We start from the raw sequence: 19,390 nt of genomic DNA, 5'->3' as shown, positions 1-19,390 counted from the left end.
TTCCTCCAACATCTCATCTACAATTTACATGTACGAAGCTAAAGAAGGATCCATGTCAGTGTTTGAAGTAAGAATTGGAGAAAACTAAATTAATAAATATTCAGCGTTTCAATTTAGTTTTCTCCAATATCTCACATCCAACATTTACTATAACAACAAATGAGAATAGTGTGAAAGCGGAAAAAAATGTGGGAGTCGTAAATGACAGCTATAGGAAATTGAACCAATTGCACAATGCTAATGCATACAGTTGGATTCAATTTCCTCCAACATCACATTTCCAACTTTCACATCGAAGACGAGATGATGCAAGTCTGTAAATGAGAAAATATGAGCATGTAGAATCCGTAAATGAGAGTTGAAGAAATTGAACCAATCGCGCCCTGATATGATACGAGCGGTTGGGTTTAATTTTCACCAACATCTCATTTTCAAATTTAACATCGAGAGAAGATGATAAAGCTCAAGTTATGTATACATACGGGAAAATGGATCCCAATCAACATGCTCAGAGATTTATCGACTGGATAAATGCTGGTGCGTTCTGTGAGATTTTTCAAAATACATAAATTTTAATCTTAAAGCTGTCTTTCCCTCTTGCTAACTTAATTGTGCAGCTTGTGCTTTATTCTTCATGTCATTTTGCAAGAAATTACATTATTTTGTCTATGACCTTTTTATTCTTCAAGTAGTTCATTTTGCCAGAGTATGCTTTCAGTGTTTTCTACTTCACTAGTCAATTTTGTGAATAAGTGCAAAATCATACTTACAGTACTTATCTTGTTTGTGCAGGCGTGTAGGCAACTGAGGGATGCTTAGCGGCTGTCAGATGAAAGCGGAGAACCACCCAGGGTTGTTAGGTGGTGGCCTTCGCGAGCTATGTTACCTTTATAGAGCACCATGATACTGGCTCTAAGAACTAAAGCCTGAAAGCAAGAGAAATCAAGGTGGATTCCAGACAGAGAACGAAATCCAATTATACAGCCAATCGTTAAAGTTGCAAAAGAAATCAGGATGGAATACATGAATCCAAGACAACAGTAGGGGCTTAACTATTTGAGATAGTACGCCAGTAGTTCTGAATTTCCTGCAGAAGACGCTGTCATTTCGCTCTTTCCATGTTGTCCACAGGAAAGCAGGCAACATATATCACTTTGTATTCTGTATATCATGCTTCTTGTGATGCTTAAAAACCTAAAAGAAATTATTTTTTTCACATTTTTCTTGTCTAAGATGCCAATCCCGTAGAGCATTTGGGACTTATGTGAAAATCTGAAAATTGAAAATTCTCTAAAATGCTCACCAAGTTCAAAAACTCTCTAAAATTCTCTAAAAACTCTTTTTTTTTCAGTGCTACCCAGTAGTAATGAGCTTAAAATGCTCTACCAAAATGCTTCCGTCCGTTTTTCACATGTGAAAATTCAAGTGTATATTCGTAGTATTAAAACCACAGGTAATTCGCTGGTTATTCGCGGATGACCGTCTTCTTTTCGTCAGGGCAGATATCCATAACGCTAACAATCTTCTGCAAGTGATCAACTCCTTTAGCAATACTTCAGGCCAACAGATTAACTTCCAAAAATCAGCTATCTATTTTTCAAAACATATTCATTCTCGGCATTGTAGAATCTTTTTAAGAATTCTGAAGATGAAAAAGATGAGTATGGCAGGCAGAGAAGTATTTACTAATAAGGCGTACCCTAATTTCAAAATAGAAAGAAGACCTGTTCTTTCTCTACTCCTGTTGATAACATGAAAACCAGACTTACAAAGTGGAACGGGAAGTTTATAAATCAAGCTGGAAGAACGATAATGGTAAGTAATTAACGCCATGCGGTGCATGCCCTATCATAATGTGAGTTTTAAGATACTAGATGCTACGAATAAAGATATGGACTAGGTTCAGCGTACCTTTTGCTGGAACAAGCAGAATGGAAAGAGTCTGTAGTCTGTACTATATTTCATAGCCGAGAGTTGGTAAAAACAAAGAATCAGGAGGTATGGGAATCTCAGCTGTTTCAACCAGGCACTACTTGCTAAAGCTGCTTGGAGACTATGTCAGGCAACAGATCAGCCATGGGCCTTAGCTTTGAACAGTGTTTCCTTCTGCTGCAGCTTTTCATGCAAAAAAAAAAAAAGAAACATGGACATGGACATGGACATGGCAAAGTCTCTATGGATGTTTAAATTTTCCCAAGGTATATTCTTTCTGGATTGTTGGGAATGGAAATCATGTTCTCACGTGGCAAGACAACTGGATCAGAGGCAAACAAACTACACGCATACCAGCAGTCAGTATGGAGAAGCAAGTGCATTTAATACTGTCTCTACTCATATTGATGGCAATACTAGATCGTGGAAAGTTAACGTTATCCTGCACATCTTCTGCCAAGAGGATACAGGTAGAATTTTACATATGGAACCACCTCAAGCAAGGGACGACAGACTGGCATGGACCTTGACCAGAATTGGTTCATTTACTGTCAAGTCAGCATACAGCAAAGCTAATTTAATATTCAAGAACCATACTATACAAACGTGCATTTGTGAAATCCTTGTTTCGAAATGAAGCAGAGAAAACATGCACAGATGAAGAAACATGCAGCTCCATAACTTTTATTTCTAATATCCAGGGAGGACCCAACAAATTCCAGGCAGTTTTGCACAGGTTGTCAATAAATAATGAAACAAATTGTATATAAAAAGAAAGGATTCGGAAAAGATGTAAACAGAGATGCAAATAATTATAAATTTTTGAAACAAACAAAATAACAAACACCAGTGATAGTACCTGTGATCTTCTGTCTGGAACTCCAGAAAGCAAAGTAGCATCTAGTTGACACTGACTAGATTTTCATTCTTGCCTACTCTACGCTATAAATGAAAATATAGCCATTAAACAAATACTTATACGCCTACTACAGCACTAAAATAATTAACTTTCAGATCCTGAAACTGATATTTTGTTACAAGTCAAGACACAAGCAGAATGTGCAGAACCCATTGAAGGATATCAAATGTAAGCATGCTTAACAATATGAGAAAGCCTATTTCACAACAGAACTTGGAGAAAATATTCTACCAATCCTTCTCAAATGCCATTGAGAGATTTCCTGCCTTTGCTGTCCACTGCAATACTACCTTTCTTTCTTTTGTTAATGTTCATCTTCAGTTTTAAGACGAGGACCAGGCAGTAAGTTTTCATTGTATACCAAGCCCAGATGTTATTTGGTCGGTGGACAATACAGTTGGGGAGAGTGTAAATTGCTATCTTCATTATGCCAAATTGTCGTACTTCGTGAAATTTATAAAAATTAATCTTTTACATGCTGATGTTTGATCACTGACGAATGAAGACAACTTACTAGATGAGGCTCATCTCAGGTATACCAAGAACGGAGCAGTTCATTCTGGATAAAGATCCTATATGAACTCTTCTTAGAGTATGAAACTCCAGAAAATTACATAAAATTTGTCACTGAACAACAGATATACTGTTACTTAGGCCAAGAAAAATTCACTACATTGTACTAATAACGCATTCAAGAGATGAAATCCTAAACACATGAATATATAGCACGAATCAACCCCACACTTAGCAGATTAGATGCCTCCAAAACGATATGATACACAAATCATATCAAATCAGCATCATGGATATTGGAGTTATCTCTTAGTGTACACATCCACATGTTTAAAATCACATCACATAAATACATATCAGTAAAGTAAGTAAAAAAATACTTCAATAAAAGGATATTACCATTGAATCACAAGAGCAAAGAAAGAAAACCTTACTATATCTTTAGTTAAGAGTATTTATATAACAAGCAACCATATCATCTCTAGTAGTAGGATTAGTATACCTTCCTTGAATAACCTCATGCACATATATTCAGCAAAAATGCCTCTTTAACATAGTTGGTCCTGCTTTTGATTTTTTTGTAGTTAAATACTCAAAAATGTCCACAAGAAACACTTCAAACCAGGTAGTTAAGAGTCCAAAGTCGGTGAAAAACTGTAAATGCCACTACGCATTCTACAAACCAATATTTACCTCTTTTACATGGAGATGTTTGAGGTTAACTGACTAAACACGTACAAGCACCGCAAATTCATTCAAATGATCAAGTTATGCCAAAAAAAAAACATTTAATTGGCATTCAAGAGATGAAATCCTTAACATGTAAGTGTGTACGACCAATTAACCCCACACCCAACAGCTAACACACCCGACAAATTTGATACACAAACAAAAACAAATCGTATCAAACCATGTACATAGGCTTCCTATTTGTTGAGTATTGGATTCATCTTTCTCCATTCACATTCCCGTGCTTAAGATTACATCCCATGAACACATATTACCGATATGATACTTCTTGGAGGAACTTGTACTTAAACTTTATCAATTTGCACAAAGACGCATCGTATTTGCTGAGTATTGGACTTTACCATACTAGGGCATAACTAGTACTTTCAGAGATAGGGAGGGTGAGAAAATCAAGGTCGATGCTACAATAATCACTGTTTCTAATACTCCTAGTTACGGAGTTTAAATCCAAGATCTTACAAGGACGGTTTCCTACTTCCTACTAATTTTTAAGGTCAGATATGCAACCTAAACACCTGGGCTGATATTTCAAATGTCCCACAGTTGTGGAACTGCTACACATCCGGCAGGTTATCCCGACAGAGAGAGTGGGTGGGACCCCTCCCAACACGGTGGTTCAGCGAGGGCAGGTTTAGTGTGGGTCCCACCTCACCCCCTCTGTGGTGATAACCCGCAAAATGTAAATCATTTTCCCCAAAGTTGCCATTCCCAGGTAGCTTCACATCATAGGCATGGTCATTATTAAGAAGTAACGAGTAGTAACTTTCTGACTTACGAGATATTTTATAACTAGAACAATCGAACTGTTTCCGAAATCTTCTATTTCAAAAATCAACGGCGAAAAAGTGTTACTATCAATATGTTGTTAGCTAAAGCCTACACCTATGAAATTAAAAGATGCAATTCACTGAAATTAATCCCTTGATACTGCAATAGAAACTAACAAATTGTTGAAACTATAATGTCCTTGCGAAGTGCACATGCTTCAGCAACTGATAATGGTACAGGCTTCAAACTAACACAAACAATGAACAGTTAGCCTATTTTAGCTGCGACAACCCGTCTTCCTTGCTTAAACATATGATAGGCAATCTATTAGTAATTTGTTTACGTTAAAACGTATGACAGACAATCTACTTGTTTCCCTTAAAAATTTATGATACATGCAAGGAAGGGTTATTATGAAATATAAACACCAAAGAGTTTTTCGAGCAAAACGATTTGCTATTATAAGGAACAAACATCCTGCCCAAGTTTTCAACAATCAAAACCACCGGCTTGACTTTGTACAGTGACAATATTAAGACTCTGTGATGCGGTCTTTTCTTTAAAGGACAACATGTCAAGCTGATAATGGTGGAAGATTAGCCACAGAGACTCTAGAAAACTGCTCTAGAATATAGATGAACTGAACAACATTGACATTGGTGACGGTCATTGAAGACATTCTATCGCAAGTACAAATTCAACTAAATATATAGCAGCAAAATTGTCCATATGGCTTGCATTAGCTGCAGACAGACTACAGACAGGATGACTGTTGAGCTTCATGGAAGACAAACTTGAAATAATCATGACATTGCATTTCAAGTAAACCCGAAAATTAATCATGCAAGCCAAACTCCATGATAAACTCAAACCATACTGTTCGCATCCTAAACTTGAAATAATCATGACATTGATTTCAAGTAAACCCGAAAATTAATCATGCAAGCCAAACTCCATGATAAACTCAAACCATACTGTTTGCATCCTAAACTTGAAATCCTTCTAGAAATTCCAAAGCATATTCTAAGCTAGTACCTATTTTCTTCACAGCTGTCCAAAAGGCCTCAAAGCCTTTCAAATATTATCCCCCAACTTATTTTGTCCCAATCATTCAAGGTTGAAACCCAAGGAAAAAACAAGTATTTGAAGGAGAAGTTCAGATTTTCCCAAAAGATGAAAATGATGCGCTGAATTTTAAGCTTTTTTCAAATGCTTGTCTTCCTTTGGTTTCAACCTTCAATGATCCATTGAATTTGATCTCCACCCAACACAACACTCACTCACATGCGATGTTTAATCTGTCGATCCATGTCAAGCTGCAACTCTTTCTAATCAGTTTTTTTTCTTTTAATTTCCAGACCTAGTGCTTATCCAGGAAAAACATGGATCGATAAAGCTAATTGCTTCTTAGAAGCTATTCTACAATGACCATTATAGGGCAGACTTTAACATACACATATATGCAAAAAAACAGAAAATCCATGTAAAGTTACAGACGAGAAACGATAAAGTTTTTCCTAGCCCTGTTTGACATAACAACACATTCATGAACTTTGACTTTGATATACTGACATATTGTTACATTAGAAGCAAGATTATTGGACTATGCTTCAATCAAATTGGAAAGAACATGTGAACAATTAGGCTTAAGATGAAAACCATACCTGTTTGCCATTAGTATGAAGTATGAATGAGGAACATAAAAATAATTTTGACTCTCCAAGGATCTTCCAAATGTTCCTTTTGAACAAGTTTTATATTTTGAAACAAGAGGTTTCCATGTGTTATCAGTGTTTTCTTTTCTATAGTATGCCGCACTTTATGAAAGGAAAATAGCTGGATAACACATGGAAACCTCTTTTTCCTTTTAACCAGATGGTTCTTCTCTTGATTATTACCGTTCTCTACTTGTTGTTTCAACCCATCTTAACATCCCTTCTCATATAAAGTAATATGAAAAATGATGTCTGGAGCTTCTGAATCTAAAATGTTGGTAGATGGGATGGTTTTCTTTATTTAAAAAGTACTCTAAACCCATTGATCCTTCACCAGCAACAATAAAAATCATCTGCCCAAAATTAACTTCTGAAGATTTTGGAGTCTGAGTGACCAAATGGATCCAACCATTCCACATTCTAAACCCAAAATGATGGCTGCCACCAGCAAAATGAATTCCTGAAGATGGCAGCATTTCATATGGTGTGTAAAAATCTATCTATCCATTCATTTTCAATTAAAAAAAAAATTGTTTTAGGAACCATAACTGAACTGAAAAAAATAGGTTAGAAAAAAAATTGAAAACCCAAATAAATTGAGAAAAGGGGGTTCAGATTCATTCATTTTCAAATTACAAACTGAATTGAAAAAAAAAAAAAACAGACTGAAAAAGACATTGAAAACTCAAATAAATGTTTAAAAAAAAAATCATAAGGAGGCTCAGATTCGCCTTCGATCAGACATGCAAGGATGTATTAATCTCCTCCTCTCCTCTTGGCTGCAGACTGGTTGCCAGAATTGAAAGATGATTAAATCTATTCAAAAATGACCTTCCAAGTTGCCTCGCCATTGAGAGTTAGACTGATTCATCCTCAATCTGACAACCCCCATAGGGATAGGGTTGTTTCTTTTTGAATCATCACTGCCTCTGATTATTTTATTTTATTTTTGAAGCATAGATAGACAGAGAGGAGGGTTGTTTGATTTACATAGAGTTTAGATTTTTGAAGAAAAATTCATGCAGATCTGAAGGAGAGGGGCAACAATCAATGAAAAACTCCCACATCTCTCCTTTTTTTGATGATCTGCACAGTGGATGATAATTAGGGTTTGCAAAACATAAGACCAGGAGGACTTTTTTATTTATAGGGTTCCAACTATTTTCTCATACTTCCACTTTTGCCCATCTTCTTTCGGTTAATTTACAGATAAAATTTTAACAATCTACCTGGCAAGGTGGACTGGCAAACGTTGTGCGCTACCTCAGAGAGACAAATTGCGCAAATTTCCACGTCAGCATCTACTCATCTGAAAAATGAAATCTCCTGGAAATCTCCTGGGAACAATTTGATGTTGAAATTACTTTTGGATATAAAGCCAAGACACTAAACCTATCATATGAGCCAGCAGGGTTATATCGTGCTGTGCAACAACTTGCAATAGAAACTGGGGACATTCAATTCATTATCTTCACAGAAGAGGGAAGAGACGGGTTTGATCCCTACATCATCATTTCAATGCTAGAGTACAAGTACTTAATCCGAAGGGCTCAGAAAGCAGATCAAATTGCAATTTTCCCAACCCAACTCACACTGAATTTGATTAGTGATTTTGTTATCTTAAAGAAAACGTGGAAGGTTCGATGGCAGAAGTTGAGGAACTGAAACAATTTTCAGAGAAGGGCTGAGATGGCCGAGAGAGCAAAGGAGGCAGTTGAGGGTCAGCTGAGGAAATGGAGAGAGCAAAAGCAGAGAAAAGGGATTGCATCGGCTTCATTTCAAAATGAATCGGTGCAGAAAGAAAGTAATGAGGCATTCCCATTAGGTAAGGTTATGAACATGAAAGTCTCCAGCTTCAACAAGGTGTATGAATTCTTGGATTGGGTGATCTATCATTACTGGTTTCACAAACCAAAACAGTGTGTTGATCTGAACAAGTAGCATATGTCATTTTAATATCTCAACACTAGTTCCAATACCTCTATATATATGACACCCTAAAGAGATCACTTAACAGTTTTTAAATCTTTGATTCTCAACTCTATTCGTTACTTGTTTTGAGTAACAAAGAACAATCGAAAAACCTATACCGCAAATACAAAACACAATTAACCTAGAACCAAATTTGATGTTTGTTGAGATTGGTTTACCACTATGCAGAGTATGAGAGTAATGAAAGGAAAAAAATATACGAGGGGCACAAATTCTTGAGTACCGCAATTAACCAAACAAGACTGCTTAAAAATACAAAGTGGATCTGCATGCACACAAGTATTGATTAATGCTTTTTTACAAAGAATTTGAAACACAAACAACGAAATGCAGCAGAAGAAACATGAAGATGTAGAAATATGCACCTCCATGACCATGACTTCTACTTCTAATATCCATGTAAGAATCAGGGAGGAAGTTCTGCACAGGTTGTCAACAGAAAATGAAAAGATAGGATTTGGAAAAGATTTCAACACATAAACCAACAAATAGTTATTAGAACAAACAAAAGAACAAGCCCCGATGGCAGTACCTGTTATCTTCTGTGACGGGTCCTCTGAAACAGGGCCTCCAAAAGCAAAGTTGCATCTCACTGACATTGAGTAGATTTTCATCTTTGCTTCCTCTTCCTCTAACACACCTGCTACAGCAGTTGAATAACAAATTTCAAATTCAAATACTGTCAAATACTGATCTTTTTGTTACATGTCAAGACCTGTGTTACAAGGACACGGACACGGTGTCGGTGTGTCGTGTCCAATACGTTACCTTGACACGACAACTTAAAAAAAATAGAAAACGGGGACACAGATAGCGAGCATAGAAAAATACTTACATATATGTATATGACTAATAAAAAAGCCATTAGAAATACAGACTACATTGATATTTTTACGTATCTCCATCATCTCATAGATATATAGCTGTAGTTGTGGGAGAATATCTCCATTGATATTCTTATGCAAGTTAGAATGAAGAAGACATTTTCTTTCTTAGTATAAATATGTAAAAAATCTATAGCTGAAGTGTTTTTTAATTTTATTAAATATTTTATTCTTATCTTGGTAATTGAGCTGTCCTGTGTGTCGGACACGAGTGTCCGTTTGTCGAGTGTCGACACGGCGTATTTACAAGGACACGGAGTGTCCTTGTAACACAGGCCAAGACCCATTTAAGGATATGCTTAATAACATGAGAAAGCCTATTTCACAACAGAATTTGGAGAAATATTCTACCAATCCTTCTCAAACGCCATAAATAGATTTTCTTCCTATGCTGTCTACTGCAATACTACCTTTCTTTTTCTTGTTAAATGTTCATCTTCAGTTTTAGTCTAGGACAGGGCCGTTACCATTGTATACCAAGCTCAGATGCTCAGGTCGGTGGAATATTACAGTTGGAGAGAGTGTAATTGATATCTTCGTTCCGTCAAAGTAATTGATATCTTCGTTCTGTCAAATACTCAGCGTTACTTTACTTCAGAACTTAAGAGTGAGTGAAAACTTTGAAAACCTGAGTACCCCTTTAACAAATTAATCTTTTACATGCAAATGTTTGATCATAGACAACTTACTAGATGAGGCTCATTTCAGGACCTCAGATGTACCAAGAATGGAATGGAACAGTTCATTCTGGATAGATCCCATATGATTTATCTTAGATTTAAAAAAAGTTCAAAGAATTAAAATTATCCCTGACCAACTCACAGACTGTTACTTAAGCCAAAAAAAAATACGCTAAATTGTACTGATACGCATTCAAGAGATGAAATCCTACTCATTGCTCTATTCACTCTAGGCTCTAGAGTTTAGCTGGTCTATACTCTATGCACAGACGAAAAGAGACCTTCCAAGCAGATACTTATTAGATTTTGTTTCATTTAAAAATATGTATGGCTCCAATGCGATTTTTGGAGGCAAATAAGACTTTGTTTTTCCCTCTCTACCCCAAACCTACTAGTAATTAATCAGACTTTTGCTTTTTCTTTTCCTTTTTACCATCTAGTCCCGAACATGTTTTATGTAAGTGTTTTCATTTCTGGAGTAGATTTCAGAAGGCATCTTATTAGCAACTTCTGCCTACTTTTGTCTGAAATCTACTCCAAAAGCAGAAACGTTTTTATGACATATGATCGAGGCTAGATTGTAAAAATGAGGAGACAACAAACGACTTTTCTAATGGATAAATAGTAAGCTTGAGATAGAGACTGGAGAAAAAAGCAGACGTCTTATCCGCCGCCGTAAATCTAAATGGCCCACACATATCCTTTAAACGAAACAAAATCTAAAAGTATTTGCTTATAAGGATTTCCTCTAGTCATCTGGAGAATAGAGACCCTAGTATAAACCAGTTAAAACTGTAGAGTAAATAGAGAAATGAAATGTAACCAGGGGCAGCAGACATCTGAATATATAGGGCGAAACAACCCCACACTTAATGAATAAGATCCCCCCCTAAAACAATATGATACAGAAACGGTGTCAAATCAGCATAGGGTTTCCAATTCGCTAATATTGAGAAAAGAAAAAAAAAACTTCCTACAACCCTAGAAAGTGTATTTGTTTTCTAAATCATATCAATATATCATCTCCAGTAGTATTAATATACATTCCTTAAATATCCTCATGTGCAATTTCAGCTCAACCAATATATTCAGCAAAAAATGCCTCACATATTTGGTCATGCTAACATTTTCATTTTGTAGTTAGAATCCCAGTATTCAAAAAGTGATCATGAGAGACACTTTGCATACTTGGGAGCAAAAGTGAGTGAAAAACCACAAATGTGAATACACATTTTAGAAACATATACTTAGCTCTTTTGCATGGGGATGTTTGATCTCAGAAGTTAACAGTGTAAACATGTAACAAGAACAGCACATTCATTGCATGTAACTCAACTGCCCACCTTCACTAAAACAACTAAAACTAAATAACTGTGCACTAAAGATAAATAAATATAAGTTAAACAGAAAAATGAATCCGTAAAGATACTTGAAGCTCAGTGGAAGGAGAAGTCGTTTTTGTTAAAGGCTCATGGCAAAGAATTTTTAGGTCTTTCCCACTGCCCTATACAAACTCCTGTGTGCTTCAAATCATCATAGCATCAAAATCAAGATTGATTCCTTTTTCACAATCAACTAAAAACTCCTGGGAAAAATAATCTTGAACTAAGATGATGATTCAGACAAGAACAGCAATGATTTAGGCTTTAGTCTGTGTAACATTCAGATCATTGATAAAATCTCACCGATATCCACAAAGATATAAAATTTATCATTGTTAGCCATATTAAACAGGATTATAGGTACTGGTGCATTTGCATAAGAAATATAAGCCTTGATTTGAAGATCAATTGGGATAAAAAGAAAACAAATTGCAAAGAATATAAAAGGAAATAAATTGCAAAGGGAAGCGTAAGATGCTTCAGACATCCTAGGAAGGAATAAAGCAGCATCAGCTCTCAAGCCCAGCGAAAGGCAAAGCACTTAATCAGCAACTGCGGATGTTCTTGAAAAAATTCCTTAGATTTATCATCATAAGCAATGTGCTAATAAGCAATGTGCTAAAACGTATGAAAGCATTCCAACCAGAAAAGATAATAGAAGATCAAATCGAAAAAAACAGCAAGTTAGCAACTATCTCTTACGAGGCCAAAAACCAATTTTCAAGATTAAAAAAAAAAAAAAAAAAAAAACTTTTGATGAGAAAAATGGAAAGATGGGAATGGATCATAACCTTCATCACAACATTCCTCACAAAACAAAAAATCCAAGACAATGATAATCTTCTTTTGTCTTCTAGATCAATAACAAAGAGAAATTTCATTTTATGCCCCAAATTTTCCCACATGCAACAATTGAGCAGAAAAGTTTAAAGAACAAAATGATTTCGCTTCAAGGGACCGAGCCAAGGAGAACTAATATGAACAATGGTCAGATAATGAAGCCAAATGGTTACAAAAACAAACTAAACAGGTTTGGGGAAGGAAGGAAATAGCACTAGAATGAAAAAAAAAAATCCTATCCTAGGTAGAAGTGTTTAGATGGAGACAAATTAAAAGTAGAAGATGAATTTAATCAAGTTTTTCAAAACTAGAATAAATATCGTTTTTATTCCAGTACAGCTTATTTCAGAGAAAGATTGATACAGGCATATCGCTTCATGGAACGAGTCAACAAGGAACCATAAATAATCCTGCTGACCAGATTACGAAGCCTGCAATTGTTAATTGATTTCTAATTGGATTCTTTTCCATCAACAGCTAATTCATTAACAACATAACTCTTTACTGAAATTTCTTTATTTAAATATGATTATGATTGTAAGGTTTCCAGACAAATCAATCCATTAGACTAAAAACTTCTAAAGTCAGGTTCAGACACTAACTTCTGCAACATTTTGTACAAATCCTAACCCATTGCATACATCAAAATAAATCAATATCAATTTCTTGGATTGTAAAATCATAAGCTAGATTAAAACAACAGAACCACACATTCCACAATTTTATAAGCTAGATTCATTGTCCTACGATTCAATAAAAATTGGATAAACACAGAACAGTGAGAATAAGAAGAACAAACCTGTTTGCCTGTAGTAATTATCAAAGATCCTAGGAGAGTTGTGATAATTTGCATGCTCCTCAAAGAATTACTTATGATGTAGGAATTGAGAAGCATGCAAATGATCATAACTCTCTAAGGATATCCGTAATGAGGTCTGATTCTTCATCTCTTCGGGTTTTTTCCTTTGCCTCTCTCTTGGTGGCGATGGTTGTGATGGAGGCGGTGTTAGGGTTATGGCGACTCCCCAACGTCTTATCCTTTCTCCATTATAAGCAATTTGCAGGTGAGAAAAGAATTGCATTCCCGTTATTACCCTTGCACATACCCCAAGAACAGGAAAGTAGAAGCTCTCGTGAGTCTCGTCGGGCTTATTTGTGTAGTGCAGTGCTGCTGCTCATGCTCCCTGATCCAAAATACGCCACAAGGCCAAAATGCACATCATTGCACCTAAATTTTCGGTCAAAAATCTATGGCATCGCATGTATCATAAAACACCCCAGGTGGTAGGGTGTCTTTAACTTACATACTCATACGGAGGATTAATATAGCATGGGCGTAACTGTAGCATAATGATTGTGTATTACAGAGTCGCTGGCCAAGTCAGTACTCTGTAGTAATTGTGCAATGCAAAGCTATAATAGTGCAACGCAAGCCATAATAGCAGTATATTGTATAAACTGTCAAGCACTAAGATAGTGGCACCCTGCAGGGCCAGTGAGGCGCAAGAGCGGCGCTACACTGTAAAGACATTTGGCTAAGGAATGAAGCTTATTGGCCAACACAATGAGGCTTCATTAAGGGAAAGGCAAGACGAGGCCAAAGTGACAGATACAATATGCGATGTTAGCATCGATGCATATCCATGGAATTAAGTTGGCCCAAACTCAAGGATGATGCAAAATGATAGAATATAGTAAGAGTTGGTCTATGGCATTGGTTCAAGGCTGGCCAAAGCTTGAACAGTGCAAACAAGTTGGTAATGCAAGAGTTGCATTGTTGTTGTCAAGCTAATTGGCGTAGTGAAGCATATATGACGCATGAGTAACTAGAGTGAGCTTAAGGAGCTGTCCTCGATGTTTGAAGCTTAAGAATTGTCTGTGCATTATCTTAGAGTGATAAGCATGCAGGGTGATGTCTTTTCAAATGGTTGTAGTAATAGTGGTAAAAACTAGGTTCTTTTCGAACTTGTGAAGGCAATAATTTTTTTTTTTTTAAAATAAATTTTAGAAATGAAGCAAAAATAGCAAAGTGATGAAAATATTTTTGGAGAAACTGGGGCAAAGGATTCCACTTTTTCTACCAATTTAAAACGATATTCCTATTATTATTATGCAAATTTTTCCTTTTTAAGTAATTTTAATTATTGCAAAAATTGATTTTATAAAAGAATAATTGTAAGTCGAAAGCATGGAATATCAAGAACACTAAGTTAAGCATATCCCATCAATTAAAATAACAATTACTTAATAAAAATCCTTGGGAAAACCCTTTTTTACTCAAGGAAAATAATTAAATATTAGATTGCATAAATAATTAAAATAGAAATTACCATTTTTTTCATTGGCGGAAAAGCTTCCTTCGTTGCCCCAGAGAATGGGTTTAGCTCATCATGGTGAAATACCTCTCAAAATATTTTATTAAGCTCAAGGTGTGTTTACAATGAAGAAAATTATAATTGAAATCGGGTTTGCAACGCATATACACTGCCGTTACAGAAACGATACAAGCAAAGTGATGTTTTCTGGTTGAATGCGACCCACGACTAGGTGTCGTTAACGCTGGCGAAGAACGACTGCTGTTGCGAGTCCGTTTTTCGCGTTCTTCCTTCTTGCAGCAGCAGAAACTCTTTTTTCTGGGAATTCTTCTCACGCATCTAGTGGTCTCTCTAATGCTATATTCTATCTCATATCACTTGATCCCCCTTCTAGTCGACCAAAGGAACCTATTTATACCCAACAGCGAAAAAAAATCACGTTCATTAACTCTCCATGATCCTCCATTACTCGGACAGTAAAGAAGAGAATATTTCCATGCATGATATGATTTTTTTCCCGTTTAACTCTTATACGCGTCTTCTCTATTGTTTACGAAATCTTCTGATCAATGTAGATTATACTCCCACGACAAATCTTCTCCAAGGCAACACGTATCTTCTTAGAATATCAAAAATATCTCGGTCCCTGCTGAACTCTAATCTTGGATTTCTGGCCCAATTTAGTCGACCAAATCGCTCTCATAAGCCCTGTTTAACCTTGACAGGCCTAGCCCAAGAGAATTCAGCGATTGAATCTCTTTAAATCCAGTCCAAAATCGATGAGAAAATCTGCCAGAGACATGTTATTGGTTTCCCGCCAAAACAGAAAATTTGAATGATGAAGATGGTGTCCCCCTAACCAAACCGGGGGTGCAAATAGCAGGAACCAAACTGAGGTTCCCCTTATCCAAAATGAGGGTTCCTTTAGTACTTTTCTCCCGGGGTCCGAAAAGCACTTTTCGAGCAACTTTTTCCACACAAGTGTATTTCTCCAAAATCACCTACAAACACATAAAACATCAAAATTAGTACAAAAATCGAACACTAACAATACAGTATTGAGATCAAATTAGACACAAAAATGTGTCTATCAAGTACCCCAAAACTTATTATTTGCTAGTCCTCGAGCAAATCTAATCTAGAAAAATAAAATGACTACACTTAGCACATGCAGCAAGCCGTTAAACCACTAGGTGGCCCTAGTGGCGGAGTGTTGTCTCCGGAGGTGTACCCACAAAACCTTTACTCCAGACCCTAGCTATCTATGCAGAACCTTTGGAAGACACTAAAGAATCTCCTTAGTTGGCATACAATGATTGACTATAAGAGGAAGTACCCTGATGCGAAATTCCAATTGTTGTACACGAGTTTGCACTCAAGCATACTAAAATTCATATAAAGTGACAGAGCTCTACTCAGATAGTTTCTGGACATCATAAACGGAGTCAACCAATCACATGGAAAGATTTAGAAGATGGATAAAGAGAAAAATCGATGGTTTAAAGTGAATGGTGTTTCTAATATCTGTCTGAAGGCCTCTGCCAAAGTGAACCTAACCTAAATGACTGAGATACTTGTCTGACTAATATCAACACACTGGCATATACAAGGGAACCAGTGGTCAATAATCTTAACTCTAGGTCAACACAACTGGCATATATAAGGGTATAGTGGTCGACTTTATTGAATTTTATTCCGTTTGGTCTAATGGCCAGGTCTCAATTTTTTTTTTAATTATTATAAAAGATGCCACTAAGGCTATATTTAAGAAAAAAGAGTTAATTACAAAGATCTGGCAGGGAGTCGAGCAACAAGTTGTGCTCCCACACCTTTTTGAATAATAATACCTAATCTATGGAAGAGAGAACTACACAAGTTATTATTAACATCATGACTTGCCATACAGTTTTTCAAACGATTTACAAGGACGATAATGTCATCACCTAACTCACTTAAGGTTGAGAAGGATAGAACCCCAAATTCATATCCATGAGTCAGACATAGACTGGCGTATTTGTTACGTTTGCGAGTAATAGCTGCTGATATTGCATGCCCTGGAGTGAAGGACCGATTCCCACCTTTATAAAATGGTGAAACACCTGTCACATCGAAACATGTGTCTTTGCCATTCTCCCAATTGTAGACCATAATATCTGCTGGTTTAAGGGGTGTGTTCGTGTTGGAGGTAAGTCCTATCGAAGCTTCCTTCCTGGCTACTACTCCGGCTTTATAACATAATTCCGCAAAGAGGTCTCGTACCATATCATGTCTGTATTTCAGGCCCACTTCGCTTGCACAATGGATTGCGTGATCACCAAAACGATCCATTTCGCGTTTACAGCATGAGCATGTACTATTCTCTTCAAAAAGGGGGATACCCAGTCGTTATTGAAGCACTGATCTGAACTGACGTGGCCCGATGGACTGGTTAATACCTTGAATTGGAATAGCTTTTAAATAATCCTGTGCGTGTGGTTTTTTGTTACATTGCCATAAGATTGAGTCCCTCGTAGATAACGTGTAAGAAGTGCGTATGTTCCTAGTGACTACTTCAAAATAACGACTCGCCAGTTGATGCATAGGATGTGGGGGTGAAATCGTTAATGTTAAAAGTAGCAGGGCATAAGTCACAGGTACTTACGTAATCATCTAGTGCTTCTTGGAAGTTTGGACTCGGGTCTGCCATATACTGAAGGATGGAGCTTTGGAGTTGTCTTGTTTGGAGGCTTGATGCAGTATAGCAATACTTGGTGGTATCATCCATGGTGTATATTCCCAAACCTCCATCAGCAAATGGTAGAGTAGCGATCCTCTGCTGTAATGGACCGAAACCTGGTCCATCTCCTGTTATTAGATGCTGCAGAAAACGGATAAGGTGCTGATCGAACTGAAGTTTTGAACGCTGTAGTACACTTGGTCTGGTTGTTTGCATCGTGAAATAAAGCTTTGAGACGCCAGCACAGTTGCGTAAGAGTAAGAGCTCGCTTTGTGGATCTTTAAGCCTTTTAATGTAGTCCATTAGATGTGTAGTCTTATCAATCCTGGCTGAGATGATATCACTGCAGTATTGGTTGTTTGTACTTACAGGTCCACCTAATAGTTTTACTCCATCAACAGGTCTTCCAACAACAGATGGGAACACACCATCTTCACAATATCTCGGGTCTGTTGTAGGCCAAAAAATTTCAGTCTTCCTAATGTTTAGGCATAATCCTCTTGCTGGACCATCTTGTTGTAAGATCTGCAGGGCTTTTGCAACTTCCAGTGTGTCTCCGATTAGAGTGCCATCGTCTAGATACCACGCATGAAGATCCAGCTTGCAAGTGGAAGATATTTTGGTTACAAGAGGCTGGGGCACCAGGGAGAAAATCAATGGACCTAAGGGATCTCCCTGTTGGACGCCTTGTGCAGAAAACAAGATGGATTCATTGTAGTACAGTTTTGCTGGCTGTGCATAACAAAACTCGACCCATTTCGAGATGCTTGGACATCTGATACGCACCTCGTTGATCATGGCAGTTCTGTCGACAATGTTGAATGCATTAGTGAAGTCGATCATTAACATTGTTGTGGTGTTTTGATCTCCTTTAAGCTCTAACAATCTATTGACAGAATGTAAGATGCCTTCACCTCCGCAGGGGATTCCTACCCCAAACTGGTGGTTGCCTAGATAAACTGTCATGTCTTTGAGTACAGATGTTGCTGCTAGTTTCGAGCATAATCTTCGCCAGATCGTTCCAACAGCAATTGGCCGTAGACCACCACCAGGTTTGAGCAGAGGTGTCAGTGGTGCGCTGGCGATGTATTCTCCCAGAGTGGACGGGCATTTGCCAGCAAGCCAGAGATTGATGACACCGGTAATTGACACAAGGAGTTCATCAGCCACTACTGTTGCCGCGCCACTGGTTGCATCTAGTAAATGTTGAGCTCGAAGTCTGTATCGACCACATGAAGTGACTTTTGGGAAACTTCTCAGAGCTTTAATCACTTCATGTACAGTTACAGACACAGCATCTGCATTAGGATTGTCAGTTGGGATGATATGAGCCCTTGCTTGTGGGTGTTTAAGTTTTAGTTTGTGGAGAGTATCTGCATTGGATTCAGAAACCCCACTAGAAGATAGAATACGTATTGCAGCAGTGTAATGTCCTTGGCTCAGTTTCTTATTGCATGCTTCTGTGTTGGTTTTAGGCTTTTTCTTCTTTGCAGGATTGCGTCTCTGCTGCTGCGTTTCTTGTTCTTTGATCTTATCTAGTAGGCACTGAATAATAGAGATACACCCACCTGGTTGGCTCCATTCTGTCAGGGATTGATTGATAGCAGCAATTTGAAGTTTCTTACGTGTTCCGGACCTTTCTTCAGATGCATTGGTTGGCATGTACAGATTAAGTGTACAGATTGGAAGTAATAATAGTTGTAACCATGCCGATAGGTCGTGGTATTTGTTAAGAACTCTGTCTAATGCTGCCTTGAGAACCCTAGAAAAATGCAGTCTGCATGGTGGTGGAATGCATGTTGTTGTGGTTATCCGCTTCTGGTAGACTAAGTTTAAAAGTTCTAGAGATAATTCATGTGTTTAGTCTGTTACAGGGGTTGTAGAAGAGGATGCTCCAATCTCTTCAGTTCCAGGGGATGCAACCACAGGTTTAACAATCCTGTATATTAGAATATCATTGTTGGGTCTGGTAAGGATGTTTCCA

At 37.2% G+C, this 19,390-nt stretch overlaps 3 non-coding genes across 3 annotated transcripts; all 3 read right to left on the bottom strand.

The window, feature by feature from the left end:
* Window positions 1-11,584: 11,584 nt before the first annotated feature.
* LOC113300862 lies at window positions 11,585-11,696 on the bottom strand. The gene has a single exon (XR_003335970.1). It is a non-coding gene; the product is annotated as a small nucleolar RNA Z152/R70/R12 (small nucleolar RNA).
* Window positions 11,697-11,794: 98 nt separating this feature from the next.
* LOC113300859 lies at window positions 11,795-11,877 on the bottom strand. The gene has a single exon (XR_003335967.1). It is a non-coding gene; the product is annotated as a small nucleolar RNA R11/Z151 (small nucleolar RNA).
* Window positions 11,878-12,010: 133 nt separating this feature from the next.
* Window positions 12,011-12,133, bottom strand: LOC113300672. The gene has a single exon (XR_003335879.1). It is a non-coding gene; the product is annotated as a small nucleolar RNA SNORD14 (small nucleolar RNA).
* Window positions 12,134-19,390: the final 7,257 nt, after the last annotated feature.

This window comes from Papaver somniferum, chromosome 7 (assembly GCF_003573695.1).
Source record: "Papaver somniferum cultivar HN1 chromosome 7, ASM357369v1, whole genome shotgun sequence".
NCBI classification, from domain to species: Eukaryota; Viridiplantae; Streptophyta; class Magnoliopsida; order Ranunculales; family Papaveraceae; genus Papaver; species Papaver somniferum.
This window is presented reverse-complemented; position numbering and strand designations above follow the sequence as displayed.